The following is a 17,032-nucleotide window of genomic DNA, read 5'->3' on the forward strand; positions in this document are numbered from 1 at the left end:
ACATTGTTTTAAACTGGAAAAAAAAAAAAAAAAAGATAACATCTCAACTATTTTACCAGTTACTTGAGTTCATATTATGCTCAATTGTCACAGACGAGAAATATTTACAGTCCAGTCATTCGCAGCTCCCAACCAGGAAAGCTCCCATGCTGTCTTCAAACAATAGTGCTACTTAAAACAGAAATTGTTCCACTTGCAAATATCATATACAGGTACAAGTGACACTTGCTCATGCGTCATCATCCCGGATGGTATGTGGTGGAACGTGTTTCCCAGCTCAGGGTATTTCAGTTTTATTCCCTCTTTTCTTTTAGTGCCTTTTAAAAACTCATCAATGAACATAAACCCTAACAACTGGTTTTCCGCTTTAACCAAATAACTGTTTTTCAGTCACAGCAAGATATAGAACTTCTGTAATTAATTCTGCTGGTGCAGTCATTTGCAAGCTGCAGAACTAAACCCTGGAGTTTCCAGGCTCGCAGGGCCCGGCTTGGCCTTCACCATTCAAACTCCATGAGCACTCGGAAATGGAACCAGTTAGCTGTCCTTACAGACACCTTCCAAAATCACAGTGTTAGGCAGGAGAGTTTCATTCTAAAGCAGTTTACCCAGACCTGCAGTAATGATCAAACCTGTTCTTCCAGGAGGACAGCTCAGCCGATTCCCAGACTTTGGTTTCGCCAGCAGGTGCTGCTTCTGCTTCAAACTAAACATGGGGGAAGAGACAAAGGTGTCAGGAGGCCAAAGCAAAGCTAAAATTTGTCAAGCTGTTGCTTGGTTTTATTGTGTCTTAAAGCACACCAACTTTGCTGTGCTTTTAAGCCCTCCAATCTATGACAAGAACATTTACTTGAGGAACCCAGCTGTCCTGAGTGCTGCACTGAGGCAGGGCTCTCCTGACTGGCGGTGGGGGGTTGGCACTTCTTACAACAGGAGCAGCACTGGAGGTCAGCCAGTTTTTGTCAGTGTCAAAAAGAAGAAGTGTCTGACATTTCAGTTCAAATGCAACTTATTTCTAGGTAAAACAAAGGCTTAGAAGACCAAGCTGTAAAAGAACTCACCTCCCAGTTGCTGTTTTCTTTACGGACATTATTGCCAAGAGGCAGGCACGCATTTCTAAAGGACAGAGTGCCCCACACCAAACTGAAATACAGCAGTGGTGGCTATATTCACGATTCTGCGTAATTCTACATCTTGTCATTCTCCAGTGTTCTTAGAAATTAGCTTCTTCCCTGACATCCGGGTGCTACAAAGGCACAATCGATACAAATTACTTCAAAAAGGCAATGAAAATCAATAAGAGAAAGATAATCTTGTATTTCTCTGCTCAAATTCTATTTTTTAGTCTTACACCATAATAAAGACAAATCTGTAAGGACTTTGCTTATCCAGGGACTTAAAAAACTAAGGGTTGCAAGCTTTTCATATGGGTAATTTAAAGTTTATTTTAAAATTGTGTATACTCGTGTTTGTATCTCAGCTCCATGGAATAAAGTCAGAGCTTGCTCATTTCATCTGGGGATCTTGATAAAAAGTTTCAGGTGAACTGTGATCATTTTTAGTGTTTAGCTGAAAAAGCAGGCAGTTGTTTTTTAAAAAATGCTCCTATTTTTTCATACATCTGAGATAGTCACCATAGTAATTCACTGGAATAAATTCTAGCTTTTTCAGTGTAAGTAATGATTGTCTCATATTTAATTTAACCAACTGTCATTTTCACATTTTCTCACATTTTCCTCTCCAGATCCCCACAATACCCATTAATGAAAAGGATAGGATGGAAGAGAATGATGAAACCCAATTTATGAAAATAATACAAGCAGATGTACCCTACCCTGCCATGAGATGCTCTTAAATAAACTCTACTCAAGTTAGTAAATTCATTGAGGAATGCTGAAACTCAAAGAATTGTAGAAGTTTGTTGTCCATGATTCATGCATTTTGTTATTGCATAGTTTTGCAATACGGGGCAGCCACACAGCTCATTTTGGACATGTTTCCAGTAGGCTCATTGTCTACTTTTTATGAGACTCATGCATCTCTTGAGCATTATTTAATTCATCCAATAATTACATTTTTTTGTTCAAGTGGTTATGAATAAGAACACATAATTGTTTTGTTTTTAAGCCAAATGTCTTTGCTTCTACAAACTCAAGTCTTTAAAGAAGGAAAATAGTTCATTGGCATAAAGAAATTAACAGTATTTTGTTTTGACAAAAAAAAAAAAAAAATTAAAAATCATACATAAATCCATGCAAAATAGTTCTTTTGGATATTTAAAAAGCATTCATCATTTATAGATTGCCCGTTAACTAACTTTTTAATGGTATTAAGATACAGGGCTGGCTACATCAGTAACTCCTTGTAAAGACAAAAAATTACCCTAGTTTTACAACAAGATATTGTGCCTCTGAAGGAATTCCTACTTCTCCCTATAAGGAAAATAAATACATCAGGGAAAGAATTGTTTGTAGAGAAGCAATTCATGAAGCCCATAGTTTAAGAAATTAGCGATTAGGCTGTAGACTTTGAATTAGTCATCTCCGTTCTCCACCATTATCAGTAAACACTGCAGGATAAATCTAGGCAGTCTGCTTACAGCCACCTCTAACTACAGTGATAGCTATAGAAACTGAGTATATTTTTAGTCAAAATGAGTAACAGATTATTTTATCACGCACAAAAGCAAGACAACTGCATCCCACATGACTCCAAACCTCCCCAGCTGACACTGTCTGAGATTTTTACAGTGTTTCAGCTCCCCAGTATTTACACATTGTCAATCAACAGAAGCAGGGATGAGCTGCTGGGACTTCAAGAGGCTTCTGTTCCTTTTCCCCATCTCTAGATGTGATGCCAGGCGCCGTGGTAGCTACACTGCAGGAATAGTGAAATTCCTTCACATAGGGATAGCTGCACTTGACTCAATCTGTTGATGCTACCAGGATTACCTTCATGACTAAACATCCCACACAACTGTGTCAGCTTAGGGTTTGAGGGGAGTTCTGAAAAACATGCACATGGCAGAGGCCAACGTTTTGACGCATCTCTGACAGTTATGCACATGGGAATTCCCTGGAACGTACTTCTTTGTGGGAATGCCACAGTAAATTTACCTATCAAGGAGCAGTTTGAGGAAGGATTAATGACCTGGAAAGCCAGTCTGGGCAATTTTTTTTTTTTTTTTTTTGCACCTACAAGATAATATTTAAAGAAATCTCCCAACTGCTATGGAGAACTCAGATTAACAGGAGGTCGTGTCATTTGCAGAGAGAAAAGAGGAAGAAAAAAGGATTAATAGGAGAGTTATATTGGCAGGAATGAGACATCACACTTACTCAGACAGCAGAAGGAAATCTGTACATGGAGTTAAAAGAAAATTGCTTATATATTTTTGTCAGGAACCAGAGGAATTTTTTAGCAGCTCCTTGTTTTCTGGGCTGGAAGAGAAGCAGCAAAGGAAGCAGGGCAGGCAAGAGGAGCCCAGATGAGGTCTTTCAGTGTTGAGAAGGGGAAGAGGCCAATCTCTTAATGCAACGAATAAAACAGCAGCAGAAGCAGAGAAAGAACAGTGACGAATGTATGAACAGAGGAATGAATGGAGAAAGAAAGGATGGCACCAATGGTTAGTTATAATGAGCAATCCTAAAGGCATGGTGCCTTTAGCAGGGACAGAAGTGAGGGGGCAGGAACAAAAAATTGCTTAACTTGGTCATGTGAAGTTTAAATGGCCAGCAAACAACTCAAGAACATACAAGGAAGTTCTTTAAAATGTGGCTTTGGATGGAAGGAGAAAACCAGTTCAGGAGCAGAGCAGTAAACTGACCTCTTTCCCACGTCATGGTGGTATTCAGATGACATTTCAGGTATAACTGGAAGGGGTGAATTGAAACCACAGCCAAATGCAAACCGTTACTCTCAAGAAAATGCAATGCTCACAATAGAAGTTGTTAAAAATGGTGATAAATAAGATTAATAATTAAAGCCTTAGGTAGCCCTATATATAGCATCCTGTTTGAGAGTTAAAATACTGCTGAAGTGGTGGCAAGTTTTCACTTTTTTCTTTTTTTTTTTTAAATCATGAGAACACTTCATATGTAATAGAAGCCTCTGAGAACCTGACATGTAAGTGAGGGTAGGAATCTCCACAGAAAGTGAATTGGCCAACAGCAGCAGCTACCAAAGGAAGACAAAGGAGTGTGTTTATTTTTAGTCGGTGATAAAGAACAGTTTTGTGCACCAGCATGCCCTGCTGGTTTCTGTGAGACACGGCTGAAAAGCCTCATTTAAATATTCTGTAGGATTGAAGCAAATGAGCTATTTGGAAAGACAGAAAGAAGAAAATGACAACTGAAACTACTCTGGAATAGAGCAAAATAGCAAATACTTTTAATTGCAAATTACTTTTGAACTCAAAGAGGAAAGAATTGTGATGGCTGCCAGATACCTTGCATTATGAATAAATGTACCTGAGTCTCTACAGGATTGAATAATCTAACGTGAATCTCCCACAAGCCCTCCAGGCAAAGAGTGGGCCTGTTGGGTCATGGTTTCATACCATCAAAGAGATAGATTTCATCTTCAGATGTTGTTGTGCTCGCTTGGTAAGAATTCAGCTTATTAAAAGGTGTGAAATAAGATACAGGATAAAAATACTACCAGAGAATATTTTTAAGAAAAAGATTTAAGGCTAAAAGGCAAAGTAAACATGGAAATAACATTTGGCAAACACATTCTGAGAACAAAACTCTGAGTTTATTTACTGGAATAGATTGCAGGGTAACTGGGTGGGTGCTCAGCACTCTGACCCTGGAAGCAGCCAGTCAGGCAACACCCCATGCTGCACATGTGGAATGCACAGCTTTTGGCATGGGAGCTCAAACATTAGATCTGGCCCATAAATCTGAGTACAGTTTTCTGTGTTTAAGAATCTTATTTTATCTGGATTAAAGTCCTCTTCCCCTTTGGCATTAGAAGATACTTAGGGCTGTTAAAACAAAAATTGCAAAATACTGCCCTGAAATACATATGGACTTGTTCTGCCAAGCACACAAGTTTTGTCTCACAGCTTAGAAATTAAAAAGAAAAGAAAAGAAAAGAAAAAAACAAAAAAGAAGGGAAGGAAAGAAGAAAAGAAAGAAGGATGGAAGGAAAAGAAACAGGGAAAGGAAGGGCAGAAGGAGGGAGGGAGGGAGGGAAGGAGGGAGAAAATGGTATTTGTTTATTTATTTTTAATTTAATTTCAATTCTAAAAATCATTTTGCTTTACAGAAAAAGACAACACAAAGATTTTGTACCTAAAGCCCCAAGAAACCTTAGCTCTTTCCTTAAGTCATGTTCTAATTCTGCTACAATAAAGAGGAATGAAAAATATATATCTAGTGGTTGGTGACCACTGACCACACAATGCCTGAACCAGTGCAGCTCTTGTGGGTTTCTACTGTTTGGCTCCATTATCTTCTAACTCTTCTCCCTTCAAGTATACATTCCTCCTCTTCTAGAAATATCATCTCTCTTGTTGCAAATGGTGTAATTGTGAATGAAACCATCTGTGAGCTTGACTTCAGCACATCCTTGCAGTTGGCTATTTTGACTGTACTCTGGTGTAAACACTTCCACACACATGCAAGAAAGAAAAACAAGATCCTTTAGAAGACAGAAAAAAACAGAGTATCCACTCAGTGGAAGTACTTCATAACCCTTTTATATGGGGAGATATGGAAACAGTCACCACAAACTGAAAACGTACCACCAACTCTTCTAGACAACAGTTCTGCAGCTTCCAGCCTTCAGCAGCACCCAGATTATTTGTAAGGAAGGAATATCTCCTAGGATTTCATTATACACACGTCCATCACTCATACTCAAGTCATTACTTCATCTGAATTGCAATCTTTCCTCTTTTCTTCCCTGTAGATTCATTTTTTGTCTCGCTATTAGAAGTATACCTTCTTACAGCACTCCAGCTTTTGTACTTGTAGGCCTCTCAGGCCACAAAGGTTTATTTTGCAAACTGATGTGAGAAGAAAACACGAAATAAGTTTTGGATCTACAAAGAGGCTTGCAGTTGTTCCTGGACAAAATGAAGTGGCTGAAAACATGTGAGGTGAATGGAAACCAGTTTGAAGTAGATGCTGTGGTCACGGACTTCAGCGTTTAATGAGAGATTAAGGTTCTGATTTATATCCCCAAACATCAGCTCATCTGAACACTGACAAAGCCAGTCTGTCACTGGTGTACTGACAGAAATGCAAAGCCTACGTCCACACACTTCTCTTGGCAGACACATATATTGCAGTATCTATAATAATCTGTATTATTCACAGTTTATGCCTATTCTCCCTTTGTGCTGCCTTGCCTCCATCTCGACCCAAAACAACTGGGCAGGACCCACTGGGGGGCCCACGAGTTACTCTGAGAGAATAAGAAATGTTCTGATTTGTGCTCTTTTACTTCTCTCACCTCATTGAACCTGAGTTCTGGAGCCTGAGTCTCGGGACGTCCTTTTGGCTGCAGAGCTGTCACATTCACTCACAGCTCAGCTGTCAGACAAACAAACCAGAGCCCACAGTAATGTACAGCTAAATTCTGTCTTCAAACCATACATGAACTGTATTTCTTATAGAAAACGAAACTTACAAAAAGTGAGACTTGCTCTGTGAAAGACCCAACTACCAAAATAATTTACTGGGTATCTTTGATGTTCATTTCCTTCAGTTGTAAGCATTCGGTGATCCATCATCTGCAGATAAACGTTGTGCTGAAAACTTTTGCTGAAATTAGGAGTATGAATAAAAGAACTAGAGGCACACAACTTGCACAGATGCCCTGTGCTGACTTCTACATTTCCAAGCCCTATCAAATGAAACAACTCATTCCTCTCTGATTTCAAGGTTTCACAAACCCTATGTTTGAAAAGGAATCACAAAGGAAATCTTATTTTACTATCATTCCTACTACCAACAACTTACAAGACGAGTCTTAGATGAAATTGTACTCATTGGTGATAAAATATTTCAACTGCTTTTGATTTAATTGCTCAGGAAACCAGCCATGGCTTGCAGTGATGGTTTAATGGGAACCCATCTTTCAGTCTGCTAGGCAAACTTCAAGATATCTGTTCACCCTGCTTCTCTGCAGGCCACTGAATACTGCTTTTATGGATTTTTCTGATGAAAGCCACTTATCTCAGGAAGGAATTGAAATGGTTGTCTTTATTTGACATGTGATGAAATGAATTTTACAGTAATATTTATTGTTTCCCTATATGAAGACTGAAGCCCTTTGGCCTCATTTAAGACATATAATAAAACTAATACCTACGTATCAGCTCCGTTGGTAATTTTTGCTGAAAATTCTTAGAGATTTTATGCAGAAAAGGGCTCAAATGTGAATGGATTTGCAAAGCCAGATGGAAAGAGTAACGAAGACCGGGTTACAACAGCATTTGCTTTCTGGTGTCCTCCATCTTGTGCTTTACTTTCCCCTGCCCCCCTAACCATGTTGACTAAAAGCAGTAGTTTGTATTAGAAACTGCATTTTCTAAAGGCTGTGGGTGATTTTGTCCTCATCTAATCCAGGACGACCTTTGGCTTCCTGGCACATGGACACAACTTGGGCAAAGATCACCTCTGCTGATTCAAACAAACCCTTCAACTGATGTTGGGAAACACTCAATGTTTGTACTTGCTTTATTCAGGCCTTTTGGATACAGCTTTATTCTCAGATAATTTTTTTTCAGTTCGAAGTACCTTGAGTGTTACTAATAGAGATTTTTTTAAATGATTGACAAAGCTAGAAGTTAAAGTACACAGCAGTGTCTCAAATCTGCTCCAGCACTCCAGCTAATACAGTACTTGACAAAACACGTTTCATATTCCAAAAACATATTTGGAAGCAATATTTTTGCATAAAATCTAAAGTAAAACCACAGCTACTTAACTTGAGGAAAATGAGAAACTTAGGTATAAAACTGTCACTGAATCTCTAATTCATCTTTCAATATTAGCCCACAGTGAGTGAATGCAAATCACTCTGTCCTTCCTGCTAACGTTGTGAATACAGTGAATAAAGTTCAAGAAGATGCAGACCCCTGAACTTCAGGCTGAGCAATTCCCAGCATTGTGATCACTCTCCAGAGTATTGAGAACATGGAAGACAGGGCCACAAAATGATCTGAAGGCTGCAGCACATCTCCTGTGACGAAAGCCTAAGGGAACTGGGCTTGTTCATCCTAGAGATGTGTCTGGGGACCGTATTGTGACCTTCCAGTACTTGAAGGGAGCTTAAGTGCAGGAGTGGGACTGATTTTTGTATGGCCTGATAGTGATAGGACAAGGGGGAGTGGCTTTAAACTAAAAGATTGTGGTTTGATTTTAGGAATAAATTCTTCACTCAGAGGGTAGTAACACACTAGAACAGGTTGTCCACAGGGTTGTGGATGCCCCATCCTGGAGACATTCGAGGCCAGGTTGGATGGGCACTGGGCAGCCTGGCCTGGCGTTGGCAATACTGCCCATGGCAGGGAGGTTGGAATTAGATGATCTTTAAGGTCCCCTCCAACCTGAGCCATTCTGTGATTCTACGTTTCAATGATAAGACAAATAAGCAAAATTGAAGAAAGTAATTGGGAGCACGAAATCTGGAGAGCATTTGTAGCATAATTCTCAAGTCTTTTCGTGGCTTTAGGGAAGTCAGCTGGCTTCTGGATGTCTGTCTGCACTATGGGCCAAATATTTTTGGTAATACTTGCAGATTTCAAGTGAAGAATTACACTAGTGCTGTAAAAAGTTATTCCAGAATTCTATTTTTGAAGCTACGATTCTGTTTGTGTGCCAAAATGCAATTTGTAAGTGAGGAGCCAGGAGCCCTCATCCATCAGTTTTCAGAGGCTGTGCTTACACTGCCTTGCTTGTTCCTGCCACAGTCTCATCCCTCAGGTCCAGTTCTCCAGTGAGCCACCTGCTGTGTGCTGCTGTGTGCTCTGGCTGTAGCCTGCTCAGACAGCCAGCTTCCTGCCAGGGGCATCCTGCCACACGGTGGGCATCAATACTCAGACTCTGCACCTCAGGCAACTGGAGCACAAGTTGGCTGTGAGTGCTCAAGCCTGCATTCAGGAGGTATTGAAATCAACAGGATTCCTTCAGGTTCAGCTTTCAAGTACAATATGAGCTGTGCCGCTTTATCTGTGTACAAACTTTACATCTGAACAGCTGGAAAATCACTTTTGTGTTACGTGTGTCAAAAATCTGTAAAAAATAGAAGGATTCTGCACTGATTCTGATGTTGCACCTTACTTGAGAACCCACTTTTGATAACGTACTTGGAGCATCACTGCAAAGTCAAACAAAAGCACAACAGCCTGAGTCAGAAGCACTGCACATATCAAACCTAGTGTCTGGTCAACAGCAGTCCTTCAGACAGGGGCTGTAAGTAGTGGGCAGAAATACATCCCAAACTGTGCTATCAGAATAGCTCCTGTCTCTTACAATTACCTCTATGTGGAGATGTCTGCCAAATCCTTCCCAGTGGACATATGGGCTCGGCAGGTAGGAACTGGCTGAAAGTGCTCTGCTTGCACTGACGTCAGTGGGAGAAGCATGACTGAACCCAGCTCCCATGAAATTAAACGTTACCTGACCACTGCCTCTTTTTCAGCTTGGCCCAGCTCTTTCCACAGCTTCCTGAGAAGTCCTCAAGCTTTTTCTTCCAAATAGGAAGAGCCTTTACAGCTAATTAGAAGATAACACCAGTCAGCTTCTGCTAATTATTTGTGTTTTTGCTTAACGCTTATAAATCTACTTGTTCAGGTATTATTACAAGCTAATATTTGCTTGTAAGATGCATTAGTCATTACAATTAGCAAGTAGAAATAGATTAGTCATGCGCAAACAATCTCATAAATGAAGTCTTTATGCCCCCCTTGGGGATGGAAAGGAAGGGAATTTGAGACCTTTATGATTACCAAGGGAAACCTGAGTTGTCTCTTCTATTCACATCATTGTTTCAGGATTTTTTGTGGGGTGAGTAGGCTGGATGCGGGCCTTCAAAGCCCAGCAGTGCTGCTGGAAGCTGTGATGGGGATTTAATGAAAGCCATTGGGTGACACCTTTTCCTAGGACCACTAGTCAGCACTTCTGAAATAAATATCTTTTATTTTTTCTTTCAAAAATCTTTTCTGTTAACACGTCTGCTTTTCTGCACCTGGGAGAAACTTTATTTTCACATGTAGCAGCAAACAGGAACATTTAATGAAACCTAGGGTTTCTGTCACCCTGAGAAAGGGAGACTGGAGATCCCAAAACCTGAAGCAACACATCCAGGGAGGGCACCAAAGGCAGTGCAGGCGTGTGACCAGAGGTGTGCAGCTGACCTAATAGCTTTCTGCAGGGCTGCACCCACAGAAATCCATGCTGCAGCCAAGAGCTTCCAGAAGTAACTCCCGAGGCAATGAACCGACTGGAAATGTTGGTCCCCACATCTACTTACATGCAGCACAGAAGGAGTGGGTCTGTAGAAGCTGCTGCTTTTTACTCCATTCTGCACTGGCTTTTTGTTACATCACTGCCTCCCGTTCCTCTCCGACTCGATTAGGTGCTCCCAAGAGCTCTCTTGTTTCTGTGTACACAACATCTCCTAAAAAGTCATTTAAAAATAAGATTAAGTCAATGCATAAGGCCATTTATAAATTAAAAAGCGGAGTCATTCCATTAAGTAAATTTAACAGCAGCATTAATATAATACTTTCTTCACTGCTCACATCACTCTCCTGCATGCAGCACAGGTCAGGGAGCTCTCCTGACAGTGAAACATGGCACTCCTTTCCCACCCATGATTTTGCTCTTTGCTATCCTTCATTTGCTTTAATATTCACAACAGGGAAAAAAAAAAATAAATTAAAACAACAAATCATCCCAAACCAACAAGCAACTCACAGCTCCTTCCTCGAGGAAATGTTTTGTAAAGAATTTGCCAAGCTTCCCAAAAACGTATCGGGAGCAGAGAGAAAAGGAATATGTGTTGCTGTGCTGAGGGTGATTACAGAAATAGGTCACATCTTGTATCTGAAAGAAATGGATCACCAGTATCCAGCCCCACCCCCAACGCATCCTGGTCTCCCTCTCGCCACCCCCGTACGCAGTGCTTGAAGCATTCCAACATCCTTGCCAAATTCCCTCACAAATACTTTAATTCTTTACGTGCATGTCTCATTCCATCTGTTCCACATGCTCTTTATGCCATTTACATTCATTGGCAGAGGCTGTGAGATGACACCACACATTAAAAATTTGCTGTGTTTTCAAGCTGCTTGGTAGACCAAGAGGGAAATTCGGAGCAGCCCAAGGTGTGCGGTTTCTCTGGAGCCCTGGGTGAACGCAGCCCCCAGGCAAAGTGCAGTGAGCATCACCAGCAGGTTTTCACATCAGCGGGGCTGTACCTGCCAAACGTGCTCCATTCTTCCTTTCAGCTCAGGAAGGGAAAAAAACAGGCTGTCCTCTGCAGGATTTATGGGGTGACTGCGGGTATGGAGGACTCAGTGCCCAAACAAGCAACAGAGAAAGGCAAACGCCACGTGAAGGAGGAATAAAGGAAAGCAGTGCTTGGTGGGAAAGGCAGTGCTGAGCCGTGTGTATTGCTTGGGAAGCTAATGCTTTTGGTCTGATCCCCATCATGGGAGCACACCACAAAAAGGGGCCCACAGACTCAGAGTCCTCAGTCTCTGCCTTTGGGAAGAACACAGTGTGTCCTGGGCTTTGGAGTTACAGCCAGCGCAGCTCCCAGCAGCTGTAACCCGTCACTGATCAATGGGGACCATAGCAGGTGGCTGCTGGACACATTTAAGAACAGCTTCCAGGATAAGAATAGTAATAAAACAATCTCTTCAGGTTTCAACACGGGGACATTCACAGAACCAAAACCCAATCCGCTGTGTTTGGCCACATGCCTGAGACTCCCTGCACAAGCCATACGAAAACCTCAGTCTGTAACATTTCCTTTCTGTTCTAAGTGCTAGACCCAAACCTTTTCCCTCAGCTTCGTAAGAGCAACTCAGACAAAGACATAAGGAATCTGCACTTAAAGGACACCTATGTGTCAAGTGGAGATCCAGCTAAGAAGCATCACGAAGCCTGGAGCTCAGACATGCTGCCCCATGGCACTGGGCTGCATCCCATTGCACACAGCTGCCCCAGCAGCAGGCTGAGCTGCAGGAAATCGATGTAACAAGCACCCATTTCCCAGACCATTCTGCAATCCAGTCACTATTATCGAGACATTGTGAAAATACATATTATATTTTGTCTCAGGTCAGTCGAAAGTTCTAACCTTCCCTTTTCCCCAAGCAAGGCACAGCAGCTTGCTCACCTGGCAAGACAGATTTCTCAGCCTTTACCTCCTCATTTTTTCACATTCCTTTCCTCATCTAATTCCTCCCATTTAGCTTGCATGCTCTACCCAGCACCTTGTTATCTCTCACCCCATCTCTCTCTTTCTTTCCCATCTGTTATTACTACATTGGCTTTAATGTTTTCCCACTCCCATTTGTTGCCAAGCTATAGTTTTCAACCGCTGTGAAAACATTTGATTCATACAGTTCATTGTTTCTCCTGCAAAGGAATCATCATCTAAAATAACCTGCATATGCTGGAGTAAATGCAGTAAAGTAAAGTAAAGAAAATTCTTTGCTCGCTCTCACAGTTTGAAGCCTCGTAGGCTGCTGCATAGCAAATGAGAAATAAGAAAGATAAACAAGTGCCACCCTCTGGAATGGGAAAGGTGCTCAAGATAGTCTTCTCAGCATGGCTCTGGATTTTTGGTGCAGGTATTCTCCTGCTGAGGAAGGATAAGGGCTGGGCAGTGCCAAGTCAACACAGAATAGCATGTCTTGGATTCAGGACCGCCTCACACCTTCCTGTTAATTAGCAGAGAAGAATCAAGAGCATGAGGTGCTGGCATCACAGTTAGCTGGTTTGAACTGAACCTGAGAGCTATCAGTGTAGATCATCTGACTGAAAAAAAAACGGAGGGATAGCCTGAACCCTGGCTGTTGCATGGCTCTGTCTCAGAGGGCACACTTCTCACTGCAGGGTGCCCACAGCCACATGCACGGTCACAACATGCTCTCATGGAGCACAGCAGTCACAGAGACAACGTGCTGCTGAACGGGCTCCCAGCCCTCCAGTGGGAACACAGAGGAGAGCCTTGGCTATGAAGTTCTCCCTTCAGCAAGGCTGCAAACCTCAGACACTGAATGATGGCCTTCGTGGCCACCTTTGCTCAACCCAACCAAGAACATTCTTCTCAAGTTAGGAACCCAAGGTTTTTCCTCAAGAGAATAATTTCTTAAGATGCTGAGGTAACGTCCCCTTTTAACCCAGCAACAAGGAAGTGGGAGACGTCTGCCTGAAGAGGTTCAAACCCAACTCCCATGAAAATGACCCAACTGCTAAATTACAGAGTGTTCCAGGTGAAGTGGTTCCCTGCCCATCCTTTGATGATAGTCCTGCATGCAGCACAGTGAAAGACACACTGAGCAGAAGAGGAGAATTATTAAAACCACGATCGAGGCACTTATTTCCCCTCGTTTCACCACTTACTGCCTAATGACACCGCGGTCAGCCCTTCGGAAAAGAATGCTGTTTGAACCACAGAGTCCCTATTCAGTCCTTCAGTGAATTTCGTCTTATGTATCCAATTCACCTACGAGTTAATTTCCCTTTTAACTTTGTCAGTTCACCTTTTAGATTTTCTTCCCTTTTTTCGGTGCCAATTCTCTTTGCTATTTGCTGCATTATCTCCACATGAGAAAATTTCATCCTTTGCAAGTGCTGTTTGAGTAACAGTGGAGAGAAAGTAATCACATCATAAGTTCATGGAGGTGTTCAAGGCCAGGTTGGATGGGACCCTGGCAGCCTGGTCTAATATTAGATATGGAGGTTGACAGCCCGGCATGTGGTTGGGATGTTGGAGCTTGATGATTCTTGAGGTCCTTTCCAACCCCAGTCATTCTATGGTTCATTCAACGTACTCTCAGAAGGAAGAAAATTGTGAGGATAAGATGCAATAAATGATCAAACACAGGAAAACCAACCAGATAAGTCAATCCTACTAGAGCCACTCCGCCAGATTTAAGCTGTTCTACTTTACAAGAGATTCATTCATTTTACATTTCGCCTTCGTTCGGGCAGATTTGAAATTTCACTTCTTCACATCATAAAGTATCTCAGAACCACAGCATATAGTGCATGTATGTATGCATGCATGCTTTTTTGTATTAGTCTGTGACCACATATTTGGGGGTGAGAACCACATGAGACTGAAAATACGAGCAGTACCTCATGTGCTCTGGTTAGGTTGCCAAGCATGTATATGGACAAACAGAAAAATAAGCAGGGAAAGTTCCTAACACAAGTGTGTCTGCAAAATCACAGTCAATAAAGAACACGCTGCCATGTAATAAAGACAGCACTGTGCACTGCCTTTATTGCAAATGTGGCCATACGGAAACAAAGTGTGTGCTTTTGTTCAAGCGTCCAAAGGCTTTTAAAGGAGAAAGAAAACCATCCTTTAAAAACTGTGCTCTCAAAATAATTCTGAGGAAAAAGTAACTGCAGAATAAAATCACCACCCAAACAGCTTATAGGTTCATTGGCACTTTTTTTTTCCACAGGTGAAATGCCACAAGCAAAGACATGGGAAACAACAAGAGCTGTTATCTTCATCAGTTTAGGGGAGGGTCCAGTGTCTGCTGTGGTTTAGAAGCTTTCTAAGTGTGGGGGAAACTGGTGATGTGCACAGCACACGGAGCAGAAACAGCAGTGCTCGGTTACTACAGCAGGGGGAAAGCATGGTAGGTGTTCTCAATAAGCACCCAGCATATGGTGGATTGAATAAAATAATTCAGGGTAGCGATCCCAGAGGGATGAAAGCCAAAAGGGTGAAAGGAAGGGAGCGGGAGGGCGGCTGCACATCCCAGTCATGATTCAGGAAGTCCTGGAATCTTTCCTGACCCTCGAGGTCGGAATTTCTGACTGCTTCGACTCAGAATAGGAAACTGTATCCTGACTGCCTGCTTCTTTTTATAGAGTAAACTTTATTGCCAACTTCCTTTGGAGCACAAGATCATTCCTTACAGCCTTTGAGCAGTACGCTGATCATAGGACACAAGTGCAAGATCTCTGTTCCCCAAACACAACACAGGCTTTATCCAAAACGAAAACAATAGAACCAAAGCTTGTCTTTATTACCCATCTCAGTAAACACAGTGTGCACTGATGGGTTTTAAAAGCAGCTGGCTAATCTTTCTCCTCCTCCTTCTTCCCCTTTAAACTTGGCCAACATGAAAGGATAGTGATATGGTCCAAGAAATGCTTGCCAGGATGAGAGGCTAAATGGGAGATTTCTGTGTAATGCAGTAACAGGCTGCGGATGGGAAACGCGCTCAGCAGAGACACCGATCCCAGAGATCTCCACTGATTTCATGGCAGAGGAGATGGGACAACCCGGGGTACTGGGCAACTCAGAGCTGACTGGGGGCACTGGAACTGATGACTTTGCAAGCAGCAGAATATATTTTCTGTGATGGTTTGAGCTTTTGCATCAATTATGCCTTCAAAAGGGTGAAGCATAGAACACTTGTTTCCCCTTTTCTGTTTACTAAATCAAAAAGGCAATTTGATTCCTTCCACATTTTCATTGAACAGAAGAGACCAACAGTACCTCAATACGGCAACAACAAAACCCACATAGTTATGTAAACAAAGGAATACCCACAAACTTCTCTACGGCTGACCCAGTGAAAGAAATGCACTTCCTGCATTGAACCTTCATCATTCAATCCCTTGCACCTTACATACAATTTTTTGGAGCGAATGAATGATGCCAGAAGAAGTGATGCTAACTAACTGTTCCTTTTCCTCCTTATGGAGGCTTCTCTTTAAGTCAATGAGAGGGGCAAAGTCAGTGTGCAGGTTCCAGCTGTTGGCATCCAGTCTGGGCTTGAACAAGGCAGAGCTATTAAGTGGCTCACCCAGGGTTATGAAAATTTGACAGAGAAACAACCAAACAGAAACTGTAGAACCAAGACAGGCACTTACACTGAAAGGCTTCATCAAGGAATGCAAAAATAGCATCTCTTCAAGGAACAGAATTCCAGACAAAGGTGGATGTGATATTGTGTTTTAAACTGCCTGTTCTGTCAGGAGGTGAACATCAGGCAGTAAGCGGGTTGTTTCAGTAGCAAGCCAGCAGTGAGATGTTACATCTGTATTCCTATTCTTCCGTTGTAATAGAAATTGTATGGGCTTATGTTATGTCTGTTTTCAAAAAAGATTTTTATTCTCCTTAATCCCACCAGTGTTACTGCCGTGGGAAACTGCCTCTCTGTTTGAAATTAGGTGAAAGAATCTTCTACTGCATCAAGAAAACCTAAGTAAAGTTATTAATGTGGATTATTTTCTTTATGCTTCACCACTAAGATCACTACATCTAGCAAACGGACCTGTGCATGGCCTCATTGAACCTCACTGAACCTCACTGAAAGGACACTGAAGGTTCTCTGAGCTGATTTCTGTCCTCACAAGAGCAGAAATAACCTTTCACATACCATTCCCAAAAATGCCAGATTTCTCCAAGCCCCACTGCTTTTCAGGACAGCTAGGTGCTCAGATCCCAATATTTTACCATTTTTCCCCTTATATTTTCAATTATTTACCACATCTGGCACAGAAATCTGAACTGGATGCCTTGTCTGCCCCCTACCTTTCCTCAAATATAGTGCTTTAGGGAGGAAACAGATTTCAAAATGGCTGAATAAATAATTCTGCTGCTGATTACTATCAAAATACATTTCCACTGGGCTCTGTGATTTTTAATTTCTGTTTCATACTAAGGCATGGACACATGGACATACATGCATACACGCACCTATTTGTACTGATCTCTGACTCTTCGGGCAGAAGAAAACTCAAAAACCATCTGAGTGAGATGGAGGGTATTTCAATTAATATTCAATGCTGCTATTTCACCGGATGTA

General features: G+C 41.8%; 1 long non-coding RNA gene across 2 annotated transcripts in view; it reads right to left on the bottom strand.

The window, feature by feature from the left end:
- Nucleotides 1–1,067: 1,067 nt before the first annotated feature.
- The window catches only part of LOC149915500 (uncharacterized), a 49,711-nt gene continuing 33,746 nt past the window's right edge, over nucleotides 1,068–17,032 (bottom strand). Inside the window, exons 1-4 of one of the 2 annotated variants that reach the window (XR_016472147.1) lie at nucleotides 10,935–11,054; nucleotides 10,489–10,635; nucleotides 9,636–9,731; nucleotides 1,068–1,246 (exon numbers count right to left, since the gene is read on the bottom strand). This is a non-coding gene — a long non-coding RNA (uncharacterized LOC149915500). Of the gene's footprint in view, nucleotides 1,247–9,635; nucleotides 9,732–10,488; nucleotides 10,636–10,934; nucleotides 11,055–17,032 lie in introns of those variants that run through there. The other variant, XR_016472146.1, reaches the window with a different exon arrangement.

This window comes from Phasianus colchicus, chromosome 18 (genome assembly GCF_987193195.1).
Source record: "Phasianus colchicus chromosome 18, bPhaCol1.hap1.1, whole genome shotgun sequence".
Classification (NCBI taxonomy): Eukaryota; Metazoa; Chordata; class Aves; order Galliformes; family Phasianidae; genus Phasianus; species Phasianus colchicus.